Source organism: Lactuca sativa, chromosome 8 (assembly GCF_002870075.4).
Source record: "Lactuca sativa cultivar Salinas chromosome 8, Lsat_Salinas_v11, whole genome shotgun sequence".
NCBI classification, from domain to species: Eukaryota; Viridiplantae; Streptophyta; class Magnoliopsida; order Asterales; family Asteraceae; genus Lactuca; species Lactuca sativa.
The window spans coordinates 144,269,458-144,281,041 of record NC_056630.2 but is presented as its reverse complement, the minus strand read 5'-3'; the positions used below and the strand labels follow the sequence as shown (position 1 = coordinate 144,281,041).

Here is an 11,584-nt window from a genome sequence, read left to right as displayed (position 1 = left end):
GATCAAACAAAAAATATTTTTAAGAGCACTAAATTCATTACTTAATTTTTTTTATTTAAAAATTTTCGAGACGAGATGTGTTCATTAGAGCTAATGTTAAAAGACCTGGAATCACTATAATCAATCCATCACCTCCCACACATTCTGGTTCATATTGGACTTCATTTCCCTCTTTAAACATTTGTGAGGTTGCTTGCATACCTTAGAGATACCATTACCAACCTCAAAATCTGAGGACTTGCAATAGTTGGTCGTCGTTAGGTGCATGTCATGTGTCTTGATTACCATATCTAACGATCTGAAAGAGTTCATAACTTTAATAGACATAATTGAAGTCAAGTGTATGCGCCTTCAACACTAGAGGTGTGAAACTGCAAATTACATTGACCAACAATTCCATGGAAATAATTCAAACTTTCATGAAATTGTTTAATCATCACCTATGATGTCGATATGCTGGAATAAGGGTGTAAACGAGTATGAACCTGACCCGAATGGACCCAAAACAGGAAGACCCGGAAACCAAAAATATCATTTTAGTGGAATCCGGAACCAACTTGATATAAATAAATTTGTTTTGGGTACGTGACCAGGTAATTGGATTTGGGGTTGGAACTAGATTTAGATTTGGAACCGAAATTGGGGCATACCACGTCTCTTGAAAAGGAACGATCTATCAAATAAAAAAAGTTAGTTTTTATATAAAAAATAGTTTCGATACCCTTGTTTATGGGACTGTAAGTCAGTCAATACGTATCCAAGTAAGATGTTTCCAGAGTCTAAACTTAAGAGAAAGCATCGAACTACATTTTGGAAAAAATAAGGTATGTCGGATTTATAACGAATCAGTTATTAAATAGAAGTAAAAATTATGTACAATGTAGAAACAACAACAAATCAAATTTGATAACCCGTGTTTATGGGCATGTAAGTTAGTTAATACATATCCAAATAAAGTGTTTCAAAGTATAAAATTAATAGAAAACATTGAACTACATTTGGGAAAAAAATAAAACAGATCGGACTATGCCAGTTTAAAACGGAGCAAAAATACTTCACAATGTAGAAAAACACAAAAAAAAATTGATTCCGGATCTTGGACCCGATTATCCCTATACCCGATGGATCCGTACCCGGAACACGATACTCAGTTTTAGGCCAATGAAGGACCCGATAACTAGATCGGTTTTGAGAAACCCGATTCCGGTTCCGAATCGGGTTTTCGGTTTCAAAGCTCATCCCTATAGTGGAAGCTAGCCAAGTACTTTAACAATTTCAATGTACTATAAACTTGTATCGTTCCGTTTAACTTGAGATATTAATGATAATGGTTGCATTATGTATCATTCTTGCCTCTTTGGTGTATTTATGGTTGCATTACGTAACAAGTTTACCTCTTGGGTGTATTTCCAAAAAAGAAATCCATCCATTTTCTAACTTAGGAACTTTACATTATGCTTCCTGTTAATGTATCTTTAGTTATTTGTTTATTTATGTTTATATTGATGGGTATTATGCAAAACATATAATTTATATGTGTGCATGTAGCCCTAGTTGTTGATCTATGTTTTCTCTAATTGAACATACAACTTGAACAACAAAATAGAAAAACCCTATCATACTAGCATATTTTCGAAATACACAATTAGAGTTAGAAGAATTATACCTTGATTTCTATATAATAATAGCAATGCAAATTTTTATGTTGTTGAAGCCTTTAGAGCAAGTGTCACAAATGTCATGCCTCTAGTGGTTCACACCCAACACTAGCAATGGAAGATGATTGAGAAGGATGAGAGATGCTCTAAAATTCGGCTAGGTCTTCCAAGAAGCAAGTGGCCGAAATTCTTAGGGTTGAGGCTGAATATATAGTGCAGTCAGGAAACCCTAGACAAGCCCTAATGTGACAACCGTCAATTTTCGGTCAAGTCAAAGTCAACAAAAGTCAACAAGTCAAACCGGTCAACCCAATTCGCCGTGAGTACTAGAGTTTACGTTATGTAACTTCTAAACAACTCTCTATCCAAATGAGAGATCATAAATTGAAAAGTGCGTACATCTAGATCCCCTTAACCTAAAACGGTGGTACGTAGAGGGCCAAACAGATAAAACAATGTTACATACTCATCGGGAGTATGCAAGATCCCTAAACAAGGCTTAACGGGGTTTAAGGACCTTGCAGTGCGTAGCCAGACACTCAAAAAGGTCACCAATGAAACCTCTCCCACACATCTCTAAGTATGTGAAACCTCTCCCACATATCTCTAAGTATGTGAAACCTCTCCCACATATCTCTAAGTATGTGAAACCTCTCCCACATATCTCTAAGTATGTGAAACCTCTCCCACATATCTCTAAGTATGTGAAACCTCTCCCACATATCTCTAAGTATGTGAAACCTCTCCCACATATCTCTAAGTATGTGAAATCTCTCCCACATATCTCTAAGTATGTGAAACCTCTCCCACATATCTCTAAGTATGTGAAACCTCTCCCACATATCTCTAAGTATGTGAAACCTCTCCCACATATCTCTAAGTATTTGAAACCTCTCCCACATATCTCTAAGTATGTGAAATCTCTCTCAAATATATCTCTCCGTATGTGAAATCTCTCCAAGTATGTCAAATCTCTCCCAAATCTCTCTAAGTATGTCAAATCTCTCCCAAATCTCCCTAAGTATGTGAAATCTCTCCCAAATATCTCTCCGTATGTGAAATCTCTCCAAGTATGTCAAATCTCTCCCAAATCTCCTTAAGTATGTGAAATCTCTCCCAAATCTCTCTTTGTATGGGAAATCTCCCCAAGTATGTCGAATCTCTCCCAAATCTCTCTGAGTATGTGAAATCTCTCTCAAATCTCTCTCGAAATCTCTCCCCGACTTTCTATAATCACTTGGGGCATCCCGACCCTCGAAATTGACGAAAAATAGCCCAAGAGTGGAAGTCTACGCGAAAAACGGACTTAAGAAACGAACCCTCCGAACCGAAAGTACTATTCATGAACCGAACCGAAAGCACTATTCATGAGGGTCCGAACCGAAGTTACTGTTCATCCGAACCGAACCCAGCTTGAAAGGAAGGTCCGAACCGAACCCAACTTGGAAGGAAGATCCGAACCGAACCTGGCATAGAAGAAAGGTCCGAACCGAGAGTACTGTTCATCACTGTTCACAACAGTGCCTTCGGTTCTAGCCTGACTTCGGACCGAACCCTTGCTTTCGCTTCTCGCCTTCACTTCGGACCGAGCCTTGGACCAGCCCTCGCTTCGCTTCTTCCCTCCGGCTCGCGCCCCTCGCCTCCGAAACATGCACCATCTGACCGAACTTCGGCCTAGGTCCGAAGAATTCCGCTGGAAAATTCGTTTTTCACCCCGTTTTTGCGTATTTTTGCGTTTTAAACCCATTTTTAATTATTTTAACATAGGGTTTTCACCCAAAACTTTATTTTAAAATATAAGACCCCTAAATTAATAATTTAATCATATTTTAAGGGTAAAATCTTATCCAAATAAGGTTAGGTAAAGTACAAAAAGAAGAGTGTTGACCTTACCTTATTTTATGACACAAACAACCCCATACCCACTCCATGATTAACCCACACTCCTCCCCACCATACCTTGTACTTTTTACCTCCCTCACAAGCCATCTCCATGTTTTGAGAGCTGGATATCCATCCTCTCTCCTCATTTTCTTTCATTTGTTCTCATTTCACAAGAAGATCAAACTCCTTTCTCTCTCACTTTCTCTCTCTAGAAATCCGAGATTCAAGGGCTGATCTTGAGAGTTTCCTCCACCTTTGGTAAGCATAATCCATTTCCTTTATGATTACCTCAAATATTTCCACTCAAATCATGGATATCTTACACAAACTCCATTATATTTGTGTTAGAGCTTCGAATCTTCAAACGATTCTTCTAGTGTTCTTGGGTTGAACACTTCTCTTCTTCAACACTTATCTACTGAAATCACACAAGGTGAGTTCATACCCCTACATTTTCATGTTTTCTCAAGTTTTTAGGGGGGGAATACAAGCTAAAACAACAAGAACATAACTAAATTTTTCTAACAGCTTTCATCAGAAAAGTTGGACTCCATTCACGGACTGTTTTGGACATCTTAAACATTTTAGTTTTCAAAACTGTTTTAGGTGCATGAAGTTCCACTTCTTAGCTTTAAAATGGCTACTTGCACATCCCCATACGATTTTTCTACAATTTATGGTGAATTTTACAAAACTGCCTATCATTTCAAACACCAATCCGGACCAGTTTGTGATTATGGACTTTTTCACCTAAGTTACAGGTCATTAAAAATCATGATAAAAATTATGAGTAAACTAGACACATTTTGGGAACTCCCAGAATTTACGGATTTAGTTTTCGACTTCGTATGATTTTTCTATGAATTTTCAAAAACAGTGTAGAAAGGCTGAAAATTTGTTAACAGCTTGTAATTTTTACAACACTTTGTATTATGTTGAGCAAAGTGTATAATGTCAAGTTCTAAGTATTGAATGTGATATGTTGTAAATTTTATCATCTTAACTGAAAATAAGTCATTCATGATAAGATTATTCATTCATTTAGAACACGTATATATATATATATATATATATATATATATATATATATATATATATATATATATATATATATATATATATATATATAAACTATAATAAGCATAGTTTAATGGATTTTATTATCCTAACGCTTTTTCATAAAAGAGTTCTTATATATTACAAACGTTTTGGATAAAACTATAATAGGTATAGTTTTCAATACATCACATAACACACACGTACGAAAAGGGTACATTCATACAGAAAGGTTTTACACTCCCGCATACAACTTGTAAACTTGTTAACCTAAATTGTCAGACATTCTCTTTCCGTACGTCCGAGTGCGGAATATGAAATCCTGTACGTTATAATCAGAGTCTCCTGGAGGGAGAATGTGATAGTTGTATATAGATCTATATTGGGTTTGACACCCCACACCTTGCTGCTAGCTACAGTTGGACCTGCAGGTCTACGGGTGATAATTGTCATTTCAGTTTTTCGACGCCTGAGAAACGTCGTGGCAGGTTCATTTCGTCTTAAGTATGATTATAGCGGCTCACATAAGGATATAACAATACATAAAGTTTACGGGATTTTTATAAAACTTTAATGGGTTTTATGTCGATTTTTAAAATCACTTTTAATCTCAATAAGTACCGATATTACTGTCTACATTCGGTTTTTGGTATTTATGACTACACATCATTTGAAACCACATTTATAACTTTAAGTATAGACGATACTTGTTATTTTCTCGGTCCTAAGACTTAGGACTACATATACATTAAGTGTTAACAAACATAAGAATTTTCGGGAACATCATTTAATTCAAGTGCGTTTATGTCAATCTAAGCACATTATATTTTCCTTTAATAAGAAAGGTTACTTATACCTTTTGGTCGTCGGTTATGAGACTACATTACATAAACTTTATAAAGAAAATAACGGATTTTCTGAATATATATCATATCATATTTACAAGGAAAACGGTCTATTTCTCCAATAAAATCTCTTATGAACTCACCAACCTTTGTGTTAACACTTTTCAAAACTACTTGTATTCTCAGGAATTCAGTGAAAACAGGAAACCAACAACGTTTTGAGGATGGGACGATAAATCGTCAAACAGTTCATTTTGTTTCAAAATGTAATTGATTCGATTCATGTAAACATATACATTGGTATAACTTTTTCAGTTATATTTATGATGGTTGTATTTACTTTGAGCACTATTATACTCGTTGTTGTGATACTCTACATGAAGTCCTCCACCCTCGAACGTTTCCGCCATCCTTGGTTTGGGGGTGTGACACCTAATCCAAGATCATCTTAAACCGTGTAATTATATACTTTCCTGTTTATCCACCAGGGACTATTCTAGAACCCCTTAGGCCTTAAGAAAACCGTTCAAGCCTTATGGAGGGTTCTAGATTGCCTATTGCTCAATTATTGAACAATTGCACTTCAGTCCTTACACTTTTAATTAATTCCTTTAAACCCAAAATTAATTCTAATTAATTTCTGATTAAATATTAATTAAATATTACTATTTCTAGTTAATATTTTATTCTCATAATATATTAACAAATCATTTATTTCAATTTATTAATCAAATAATAAATCAGCCTCTTTCTCCAAAATCATCTGTCAAGTTGCTAGTTTTTAGGGCAACCTAAAAGGACTATGTTACTATCAGCTTAAGTATATACCAATTATAGTTATGACTTAGACATATAATCCAATAGTATCTCACTTGGATAAGTCTAATAGCTATAATTGCCAATATATTTTTCTAAACTGATTAGCAAATGTATCTCTCAAAGCTGTTGTCAAACTCTGACCTAGTCAGTCATGTGTCCTAAGATAAATGATCATATAATCCTCCGTTTTGCAAGATACACTACTAGAAAACAGCCCTTTAATGACGCGCAAACAATGACACACAATGATAGAGGACACGCATTTGTGCGGGCCCTAAAAATTAATGTCAGCTTTCCAAAATATGAAGGATAGAGAACACGTATTTATACGTGCCCTAAAATTAGTGTCGAATAAAAAAAATTAAAAACACGGAGGGCGCCTACCATAAAAGAGCATGTCGTGTAGAATTGTCGCTTTATAATTTTTTTCATGAACGCGCTTTCTCCATATTTTTAATTGCTAAGAGGGGGAATGAAATACCAAAAAATTAAAAACCCCGCCTGATACTCTCCTTCTTCTTCGTATGTTGTGAAATCCTCTTCCATCAAAAGAAACCCTAAAAGCATTGTGTAGGTTCCTGATATGCAATTTTTAGTTGTGAAGTTCCTGAAATCATATTTTTGACTTCCTAATATGCGATTTTTAGTTGTGAAGTTCCTGAAATCATATTTTTGACTTCCTAATATGCGATTTTTCCGAATTGGTATTTGATGTGTAGAAGATCGATAATTTCATATTTTTGAAGTTCTTAAAATCATCTCCGATTAATAGAAACCCTAAAACCCCTTTGAGCACCTTTTGATGCTTGTTTCCCTTACGTATCAGGTACACAAGTCAATAGATTCATTGGTTTCCGGGCCAATTTAGCCTTTGAAACCACCTTCCGTTTAACCTGCAGTGACTTTCTTTCATTTTCATCACCGGTTTTCACTCTCTGTTCGGCTTACAACCCGTTTCTTGTTCTGCAGGAAACACGTTTGTGTTTGTGTTGCCACTGTCTTATTCATCGGAAACCCATTCCGATACTTCACCAGAATCCAAATCTCGGGGTTCGATTTCTCTCACGTTCACAATCTTTCCGGTTAGACTTGTTTCAATGACTGTAAAGTTGAATGAAAGTGTTCCGAGACTCTGGGCACGAGCTTGAAGGTAACAAATCCTCTTCTTCTTCTTCTAATTTTATTTCAATTTCTCCGTTTTCGTCATCAATTTCAAGAATCTGTGGGTGTGAAGCGACTCTGTTTAAAACATATGTAACCGAATCCATGCTACTTCTTCCTCAACAAATTACTTCTTGTCGTCTTCTTCAAGGTCAAGGTTCTTTTATGTTTTATGGCTTCAAAGCTATTGATGTGCAAATTGAGTATCGTTGATCGTGTAAACAACTGCTTTCTTTCTTCCATTTTATTTTCTCACCATAAAATGATATCGTTTCAACTTGCCAAGAACTTGAAGTAGCAGGTATTAAGATTTACTAAATGTAACGGGTTTGCAGGAAGTCTTTCAATTGGAATGATCTAGGGTTTAATAGATAGACCTTAGCTTTAAGTTGTTGAATCCTTTTATCGACTTCTTGCTATTGGGATCTGAAAAAGCTGATGATATTTGCTACACAACATACAATCTGATATGTAATTTCTGACTATAATAGTTAATTTATGTAGTCTATATCCCAAAGAATAGATTCCAATTGTTCGTCACCACCTGTAGATTTAATAACTGATCATAATCCTCTGTTATTACAAGATTCTGATAATTATAATACAAGGTTTGGGATATAGGACTGTTATACTTATATGTTTATGCTGCTTAAATAAGGTTACTATAGTTCTCACTCTTTCTCAGAATAAGTGACATCCTATAAATCAACTTTTACTGTTTCCTCTATAATTCTGGCTTTTGAGATCTCAGTTTTAGATTTCTCCTATAAAAGGAATAAGATTGTAAAATTTCATTATAAGAAAGGATGAAAGGTCATGACTTACATTTATCTCCTTGCATCTCAGAGACAAATATGAACTGGAATTGGACTTCAAGAGACATTGGGAAGAGTATCGTTCGTCATCTTCGGAGAAGGTTAGTGCACAGCTTTCACCTTTTTGGTGATGCTTTCAATGAAGGTTTATATGAAGAACATGTCAGATTAAGAGGGAAGATAAAGATAAAAAAGATAGAGAATAACACAAACAGACATGTGACATACTCAGAGAAGAAATGGGATATTCAAGAAAGCTCATGAGCTTACTATTCTTTGTGATGCCAAGGTTTCTCTTATTATGTTCTCCAACACCGGCAAGTTCCATGAGTATATCAGCCCTTCAACCACGTACGTATATAATACATATATACATATACATACAGGCTATAGCACCTTCTATATATTTCTAGCTATATCTCTTCTACCACCTTTTGCTTGCTTTAAAGAGAACTCAATTTCATCTCTTCATATAATCTTGATCTTAGTTAAATTTACACAGGACTAAAAATATGTATGATCTGTATCATACAACTCTAGGTTGTGATCTCTGGAGCTCCCACTATGAGGTTCGCTATTTTCTCTCCGCCCTCTCTCGTGTGTGTGTCTTTTAATGTTTTTCAACCAACAAATACGCAATGAAGATTCACAACCTTTGGGTTGCTGGGTTTTAACCAGATGATCACCTTGCTTTAGTTGGGCGTGTTTAAGTGTTTTGAAAGCTGATTCTTGTGTAATACGGTGGTGTGTATATGCATGTATAGAGAATGAAGGAAACTATGAAAAAGCTTAAAGACACTAACACGAAACTTAGGAGGGGGATCAGGTGAGTTTAATACATTAAAGGTTAAATATCTCGTCTAAAAGGTTTTTTTTTAAGTCAATCAGTCCAAAGCGCTACTATGTGGAATCAATGTGGAGTTTTATTCTTAAACCCATCACGGTTAAGTAAATTAATTAAAGGTTAAAGAAAGTAGTTGGCAAATATTGTTTTGTAGGCAAAGAGTTCTTGGTGAAGATTTAGATGGTTTGGACATGAATGATCTCACCATTCTCGAGCAACAGATGTAGGATTCACTTACCATTGTGCGAGAATGAAAGGTTTCATTATTCTTTACTCATTCGTGTTGAAATAGGGTAAGGCTGCTGCTGCTGCTAACTAGGTGGAGGTGGTCCGTAAGGATGTCCATAGGGTCCCACAGAAATGACATGCGATTCCTCCTCCAAGAGTAGCCAAAAGATGCATCATGAAGATGCCATTGCTGTAAAATCCAAACGAGGAAATCAAGTAGTTGTTGTTGCAAGTCCTCCCACAGAGGATGCAGTGGTTGCTATAGACCCACTTACAAAAGAAGATCTTGTGTGGTACCTTGCTTCTGGATGCAAACCTAAGGAAAATTGGAGGTTCTTACTTATTTGTCTCTTATGCTAAGTATTTTATTTTGCACATATGTTTCTGTGTTGATTAATGATGAATGTTATGGATATTGCAGAATAGGAGTTGAACATGAAAAGTTTGGGTTTGAGCTGAAAACATTGAAGCCTATGACGTATGTACAAATAGCAGATCTGCTAAATGCTATTTCTGAGAGATTTGACTAGGAGAATATCATGGAAGGGGACAATATAATTGGGCTTAAACAGGTAATCAGCATTGCATATTTAAAGAACCCAAAGCTGCTGTTTGATTGTATGTGGTCTATTTCTAAACTTTAAAAAAAATAATGTCAGGGAAAACAAAGTATATCTCTGGAACCCGGTGATCAGTTTGAGCTCAGTGGTGCTCCTCTTGAAACTCTCCATCAAACATGTGCAGAAGTGAATTCACACCTTTACTAGGTTTGTAAATTGTAATGGTTGGTACCTTACATGAAGTTGATATGATTATATAATTCCATGTGTTGAAAGTGATATGTCAAATGTGGATGTGCTACTTTACTTTACAGGTGAAAGCTGTTGCTGAAGAGATGGGAATTGGATTTATAGGAATTGGTTTCCAGCCAAAATTGAAAAGAAATGATATACCTATAGTGCCTAAGGTAAAAATAATTTAGTTATTTTATAATAATATTCTAAATATCAAAGAAAAGAAATAGATATGAGATATGGTATGTGGTGAGAATGAGATTGAATGAATGTTTTGTCAGGGAAGATATGAGATAATGAGGAATTATCTCATATCAACTCGATAATTCCTGGTTGGCTTGGAGTTCCTACTGTTGGCTATGATTTACAATTCTGAGGGTATTTAGGTCATTTACTCAGAAAAAATATATTTCTTCTTCGGTTTCATTGCAGCAAATACAGTACTACAAATAAACCTGGTAGTGAAGTGAAGTCTTCTCAGAGACCTTGTAACACATAATTACAAAGAAGTTCCTCAAATCAAATGCAACCACTGGGATGAGTGTAGCTTCTGGTTAGCAACACTGAAGCGGATAAATGGAATGGAGTCTGTACACAGTAAGATGGTGGTCTAGCAAAGTTTAGTGTTTTGTGATAGAGGGTCTACTCTATGATAGAGGGTCTTTTGCACTCCTATTCTGATCTTACGACTAGTCAGGGGTATTTTGGACCATACAAGTCAAAGATATTGGAAAGGTTATCATTTGTTGAGGTATATGTGTTTTTGCACTCGTATTATTAACAGTTGCTATTGATTCTGATCGTGCAACTTATTGTTTTGTGATAGAGGGTCTACTCTTGCAGTAGTTTCCATGCTACATTTCTTTCCCATCAAAAGGACTTAATTGTCAATTCACCAGAAGCTGCATGTGTTGCATATACTATCTAAGTTGGGTACGGATCGTGAACTTCTTTCTGCCTTGCTAGAAGCTACTGTAAGTTCTAATTTTTTTATCATTGTTTCTGGTTGTTTTTGTTTATTTATGTATTTATCATCAACATTAATTAACTTGTACTTTTATGAGTAGGCTACAAGAGAACCACTAATACTTTTCTTTTTCCCAATAAAACCATGAAAGTTGCATTTTGACCTTTTATATTATGACTTTCTATTAGCTCTTGTTATTTTATGCATTCAATATGTTCTTGTTATATATATAAACATTAAATATTTGTTGTTTTTTCAAGTTTTTGGCAGATATACAAGTTGATGACGAGAACATTGTTCCAAGACCATCTACTTAAGCAAGGTTGGTGTGAGAGTTGATGACGAGAACATTGTTCCAAGACCTTCAGTGAGTTATGATGATGTCCCTTAATATCAATGTAGTATTAGGTTATATAGTTAGCGATGATTATTTGTATTTGACATGTTAGTGCAATGAATTATCTTTCTAATTTATTGTATTTTACTTTGTATTTTGTATGACATTAACTTTTG

General features: G+C 35.3%; 2 pseudogenes; both read left to right on the top strand.

Annotated features, from left to right (window-relative positions):
* The first annotated feature begins 8,277 nt into the window (after positions 1-8,277).
* Positions 8,278-9,336, top strand: LOC111882793 (agamous-like MADS-box protein TM6; annotated as a pseudogene).
* Positions 9,337-9,442: 106 nt separating this feature from the next.
* LOC122195419 (glutamate--cysteine ligase, chloroplastic-like) lies at positions 9,443-10,430 on the top strand (annotated as a pseudogene).
* Positions 10,431-11,584: the final 1,154 nt, after the last annotated feature.